Here is a 7217-nt window from a genome sequence, read left to right on the forward strand (position 1 = left end):
CCTTATACACCCAAAAATCACCTTAATATATAATAAATTTCCCAAAATGTTAGCTTATACACCCAAAAATTACCTTAATATATAATAAATTTCCCAAAATGTTAGCTTATATACCCAAAAATTACCTCAATATATAGTAAATTTCCCAGATGTTAGCTTATATACCCAAAAATTACCTCAATATATAATAGATTTCCAAAAATGTTAGCTTATACACCCAAAAATTACCTTAATATATAATAAATTTCCCAAAATGTTAGCTTATACACCCAAAAATTATATAAATACTTTATTGCCCATTAAATACAAAAATAAATGGAGATATACAATAAGGTGAATGCATGTGAATGTTGAACGCTCTGCTTGAACTAGAGAAAGAATTCCATATAATTACTTTAGACAATTTAAGCATTACGTAGAGTTCAACACACACACACACACACATACACACACACACTTACATGCCCACACATACAAACACACACACACACACATATACACATACAGACCCACATACACACATACAGACCCACATACACACACACACCACACACACACACCACACACACACACACACACACTCACACATGCCCACACATACACACACACACACACACACACACACACACACATACAGACCCACATACACACACACACAGACACACACATACAGACCCACATACACACATACAGACCCACACACGCACACACACACATGCCCACACACACACACACACACACACACCACACACACATACAGACACACACACACAAACACACACTCACACACACACACACACACACACACACACACACACACACACTCACATGCCCACACATACACACCACACACACACACACACACTTACATGCCCATACACACACACACCACACACACACATGCCCACACACACACACACACACACACACACACACACACCCGCGCGTTCAAATTCTATAACAACGCCTTTGAGTTCAGCCTTTTAGGGTTGTGAGCAGTAATTGGCTCACACCCACAGTAAGGCTTCCTCGCCTACCCTTGCTAGCAAACCTCAGGCCCTGATAGACAGAGAAATTGGGGAAGATATCAACATGGAAATTGGTTGCGCTAGGACTTGACCCCCCTCCTAGGACAACCCCCCACCCCCTACCTATTTCCGAAGACCCTATTTTTCTTATCCTTTGTAATAGGACCATTTCGCCCCATTCTTCTTCTTCTATTTCCTGCAGACGAAATGGGTTGTTTTGAAATCTGCACAGACCATCTGGTGCCGAGGATATGAGAGGAGGATAGACCACCCCTCCTTCCCCAAGCTGTGGGGAAGGGGGGTGGGTGGAGGTAGAAGACCTCCCAGGCCATCGTAAGGTAAGGTAAGGTCCTAGACCCCAGCTGTGTGGGGGTAGAAGACCATCCCAAACCATCGAAATGCATACGTAAGGTAAGGTAAGGTACCCAGACCCCAGCTGTGGGGGGGGGGGGGGGTAGAAGACCATCTCAAACCATCGTAAGGTATACGTAAGGTAAGGTAAGGTCCCAGACCCCAGCTGTGTGGGGGTAGAAGACCATCCCAAACCATCGTGAGGTATACGTAAGGTAAAGTAAGGTGCCAGACCCCAGCTGTGTGGGGGGTAGAAGACCATCCCAAACCATCGTAAGGTATACGTAAGGTAAGGTAAGGTCCCAGACCCCAGCTGTGTGGGGGGGTAGAAGACCATCCCAAACCATCGTAAGGTATACGTAAGGTAAGGTAAGGTCCCAGACCCCAGCTGTGTGGGGGGTAGAAGACCATCCCAAACCATCGTAAGGTATACGTAAGGTAAGGTAAGGTCCCAGACCCCAGCTGTGGGGGGGGGTAGAAGACCATCCCAAACCATCGTAAGGTATACGTAAGGTAAGGTAAGGTCCCCAGACCCCAGCTGTGTGGGGGGTAGAAGACCATCCCAAACCATCGTAAGGTATACGTAAGGTAAGGTAAGGTCCCCAGACCCCAGCTGTGTGGGGGGTAGAAGACCATCCCAAACCATCGTAAGGTATACGTAAGGTAAGGTAAGGTCCCAGACCCCAGCTGTGTGGGGGGGTAGAAGACCATCCCAAACCATCGTAAGGTATACGTAAGGTAAGGTAAGGTCCCAGACCCCAGCTGTGTGTGTGGGGGTAGAAGACCATCTCAAACCATCGTAAGGTATACGTAAGGTAAGGTCCCAGACCCCAGCTGTGTGTGGGGTAGAAGACCATCCCAAACCATCGTAAGGTATACGTAAGGTAAGGTAAGGTCCCAGACCCCAGCTGTGGGGGGGGGGTAGAAGACCATCCCAAACCATCGTCAGGTATACGTAAGGTAAGGTAAGGTCCCAGACCCCAGCTGTGTGTGGGGGTAGAAGACCATCCCAAACCATCGTAAGGTATACGTAAGGTAAGGTAAGGTCCCAGACCCCAGCTGTGTGTGGGGGTAGAAGACCATCCCAAACCATCGTAAGGTATACGTAAGGTAAGGTAAGGTCCCAGACCCCAGCTGTGTGTGGGGGTAGAAGACCATCCCAAACCATCGTAAGGTATACGTAAGGTAAGGTAAGGTCCCAGACCCCAGCTGTGTGTGGGGGTAGAAGACCATCCCAAACCATCGTAAGGTATACGTAATCTCAGACCCTTACCCTAGATTAGACTATAAAAATAAGATAAATATATACAATAATTAACTCCAGCATTCTATGGGTATCCATCAACTCATCGCACAAGAGATCATAAATATATGAGTCGGCTTAACAAGTGTTGTGAGCCGCTTGGTAAGTGTTGTGAGTCGCTTGATAAGTGTTGTGAGCCGCTCGATAAGTGTTGTGAGTCGCTTAATAAGTGTTGTGTGCCGCTTGGTAAGTGTTGTGAGTCGTTTTAAAAGTGTTGTGAGTCGTTTGTGTTGTGAGCCGCTCGATAAGTGTTGTGAGCCGCTCGATAAGTGTTGTGAGCCGCTCGATAAGTGTTGTGAGCCGCTTCATAAGTGTTGTGAGCCGCTCGATAAGTGTTGTGAGCCGCTTCATAAGTGTTGTGAGCCGCTCGATAAGTGTTGTGAGCCGCTTCATAAGTGTTGTGAGCCGCTTAATAAGTGATGTGAGCCTGGATAAGTGTTGTGAGCCTGGATAAGTGTTGTAAGCCGCTGGATAAGTGTTGTGAGCCTGGATAAGTGTTGTGAGCCGCTTAAGTTTTGTGAGCTGCTTGATAAGTGTTGTGAGCCTGGATAAGTGTTGTGAGCCGCTTAATAAGTGTTGTGAGCCGCTTAATAAGTGTTGTGAGCCGCTTAATAAGTGTTGTGAGCCTGGATAAGTGTTGTGAGCCGCTTAATAAGTGTTGTGAGCCGCTTAATAAGTGTTGTGAGCCGCTTAATAAGTGTTGTGAGCCGCTTAATAAGTGTTGTGAGCCTGGATAAGTGTTGTGAGCCGCTTAATAAGTGTTGTGAGCCGCTTAATAAGTGTTGTGAGCCTTTGGAGCCTATAAGTGTTGCTGAGTTGTAAGCCGCTGGATAAGTGTTGTGAGCCTGGATAAGTGTTGTGAGCCTGGATAAGTGTTTGTGAGCCGCTTAATAAGTGTTGAGCCGCTTAATAAGTGTTGTGAGCCTGGATAAGTGTTGTGAGCCTGGATAAGTGTTGTGAGCCGCTTAATAAGTGTTGTGAGCCGCTTAATAAGTGTTGTGAGCCGCTTAATAAGTGTTGTGAGCCTGGATAAGTGTTGTGAGCCGCTTAATAAGTGTTGTGAGCCGCTTAATAAGTGTTGTGAGCCGCTTAATAAGTGTTGTGAGCCGCTTAATAAGTGTTGTGAGCCGCTTAATAAGTGTTGTGAGCCTGGATAAGTGTTGTGAGCCGCTTAATAAGTGTTGTGAGCCGCTTAATAAGTGTTGTGAGCCGCTTAATAAGTGTTGTGAGCCGCTTAATAAGTGTTGTGAGCCTGGATAAGTGTTGTAAGCCGCTGGATAAGTGTTGTGAGCCTGGATAAGTGTTGTGAGCCTGGATAAGTGTTGTGAGCCGCTTAATAAGTGTTGAGCCGCTTAATAAGTGTTGTGAGCCTGGATAAGTGTTGTGAGCCTGGATAAGTGTTGTGAGCCGCTTAATAAGTGTTGTGAGCCGCTTAATAAGTGTTGTGAGCCGCTTAATAAGTGTTGTGAGCCTGGATAAGTGTTGTGAGCCGCTTAATAAGTGTTGTGAGCCGCTTAATAAGTGTTGTGAGCCGCTTAATAAGTGTTGTGAGCCGCTTAATAAGTGTTGTGAGCCTGGATAAGTGTTGTGAGCCGCTTAATAAGTGTTGTGAGCCGCTTAATAAGTGTTGTGAGCCGCTTAATAAGTGTTGTGAGCCGCTTAATAAGTGTTGTGAGCCTGGATAAGTGTTGTAAGCCGCTGGATAAGTGTTGTGAGCCTGGATAAGTGTTGTGAGCCTGGATAAGTGTTGTGAGCCGCTTAATAAGTGTTGAGCCGCTTAATAAGTGTTGTGAGCCTGGATAAGTGTTGTGAGCCTGGATAAGTGTTGTGAGCCGCTTTCTCTCAATAACAACTGTTGTACAAGGCTCCACAACAGGCCAGCTGTGGTGATCACGACGAGGTAACTCCAATTTGTACACCACAGTGGACGTAGACCCAGTTTACATGTAAACTCTGGGTTTCAAAAGAGACCCATTCCCCATTCCTTCGTAGCCAATTTCATTCCCCATTCCCCATTTCTCTCTGATTATACGAGGAAACACAGATTAGTTAGAATTTGTCTACAAATTAGTTAGAATTTGTCTACAAATTAGAATTTGTCTACAAATTAGTTAAAATTTGTCTACAAATCAGTTAGAATTTGTCTATAAATTAGTTAGAATTTGTCTACTAGTTAGAATTTGTCTACTAGTTAGAATTTGTCTACTAGTTAGAATTTGTCTACAAATTAGTTAGAATTTGTCTACAAATCAGTTAGAATTTGTCTACAAATTAGTTAGAATTTGTCTACGAATCAGTTAGAATTTGTCTACAAATTAGAATTTGTCTACAAATTAGTTAGAATTTGTCTACAAATTAGTTAGAATTTGTCTACAAATCAGTTAGAATTTGTCTACAAATTAGTTAGAATTTGTCTACAAATTAGTTAGAATTTGTCTACAAATTAGTTAGAATTTGTCTACAAATTAGTTAGAATTTGTCTACAAATTAGTTAGAATTTGCTCTAAGGTTATGCCCTGCGCGTGGCCTTACGTTCACTTCCTTCAAAGGGTAGCCATGGCCTAGCCACTTCCTTCAACGGGTAGCCAAAAGGCTAGCCACTTCCTTCAATGGGTAGCCAGGGCCTCGCCACTTCCTTCAATGGGTAGCCAGGGCCTCGCCACTTCCTTCAATGGGTAGCCAGGGCCTCGCCACTTCCTTCAATGGGTAGCAAGGGCCTCGCCATTTCCTTTAAAGGGTAGCCAAAGCCTAGCCACTTACTCCAACGGAGAACCCAAGCCTAGCCACTTCCTCCAACGGAGAACGCAAGCCTAGCCACTTCCTTCAACGGAGAACGCAAGCCCTAGCCACTTCCTCCAACGGAGAACGCAAGCCTAGTCACTCCTAGCCAAGCCCAGCCTCTCCTAGCCAAGCCTAGCCTCTCCTAGCCAAGCCCAACCTCTCCTAGCCAAGCCTAGTCACTCCTAGCCACTTCCTACAACGGAGAACCCCAAGCCTAGTCACTCCTAGCCAAGCCTAGCCACTTCCTACAACGGAGAACCCCAAGCCTAGTCACTCCTAGCCAAGCCTAGCCTCTCCTAGCCAAGCCAAGCCTCTCCTAGCCAAGCCTAGTCACTCCTAGCCAAGCCAAGCCTCTCCTAGCTAAGCCAAGCCTCTCCTAGCCAAGCCTAGCCTCTCCTAGCCAAGCCTAGCCTCTCCTAGCCAAGCCTAGCCTCTCCTAGCCAAGCCTAGCCTCTCCTAGCCAAGCCCAGCCTCTCCTAGCCAAGCCAAGCCTCTCCTAGCCAAGCCTAGCCTCTCCTAGCCAAGCCTAGCCTCTCCTAGCCAAGCCAAGCCTCTCCTAGCCAAGCCTAGTCACTCCTAGCCAAGCCTAGTCACTCCTAGCCAAGCCAAGCCTCTCCTAGCTAAGCCAAGCCTCTCCTAGCCAAGCCTAGCCTCTCCTAGCCAAGCCTAGCCTCTCCTAGCCAAGCCTAGCCTCTCCTAGCCAAGCCAAGCCTCTCCTAGCCAAGCCTCTCCTAGCTAAGCCAAGCCTCTCCTAGCCAAGCCTAGCCTCTCCTAGCCAAGCCTAGCCTCTCCTAGCCAAGCCAAGCCTCTCCTAGCCAAGCCTAGTCACTCCTAGCCAAGCCAAGCCTCTCCTAGCTAAGCCAAGCCTCTCCTAGCCAAGCCTAGCCTCTCCTAGCCAAGCCAAGCCTCTCCTAGCTAAGCCAAGCCTCTCCTAGCCAAGCCAAGCCTCTCCTAGCCAAGCCTAGTCACTCCTAGCCAAGCCAAGCCTCTCCTAGCTAAGCCTAGTCACTCCTAGCCAAGCCAAGCCTCTCCTAGCTAAGCCAAGCCTCTCCTAGCCAAGCCTAGCCTCTCCTAGCCAAGCCTAGCCTCTCCTAGCCAAGCCTAGCCTCTCCTAGCCAAGCCCAGCCTCTCCCCTACACTGTCAATTATCTGCCTTCTGGCCCTGGGCTAAGGCCAGCTCAAGGCCACATTACCGTCTGCACGCTAAATGAAGGAAATGAATGCTGTCTGAATGAAGGAAATGAATGCTGTCTGATTGAAGGAAATGAATCCTGTCTGAATGAAGGAAATGAATCCTGTCTGAATGAAGGAAATGAATGCTGTCTGAATGAAGGAAATGAATGCTGTCTGAATGAAGGAAATGAATGCTGTCTGAATGAAGGAAATGAATGTTTTCTAAATGAAGGAAATGAATGTTTCCTAAATTTTTTTTAGATGAATGAAATGAATGCTTTTTAAATGAAGGAGAGTAATGCTTTTTTAAATAAAGGAAATAAATGTTTTCTGAATGAAGGAAATTAATGCTTTTTTAAATAAAGGAAATAAATGTTTTCTAAATGAAGGAAATGAATGCTTTCTAAATGAAGGAAATGAATGCCTCTTTTTTAATCAGTGAATAACTGTATAGCCTGACCGCTCCTCATACATCTTGCAAATCAAATGTAATATGCAAATTAATTTGGTTATTTAAATGATTTAGAAGGAATGACTATATTTGACTTAGATTTGGTTATCAAATAATTTAGAAGGAAATG

Source organism: Panulirus ornatus, chromosome 26 (genome assembly GCF_036320965.1).
Source record: "Panulirus ornatus isolate Po-2019 chromosome 26, ASM3632096v1, whole genome shotgun sequence".
Lineage (NCBI taxonomy): Eukaryota > Metazoa > Arthropoda > Malacostraca > Decapoda > Palinuridae > Panulirus > Panulirus ornatus.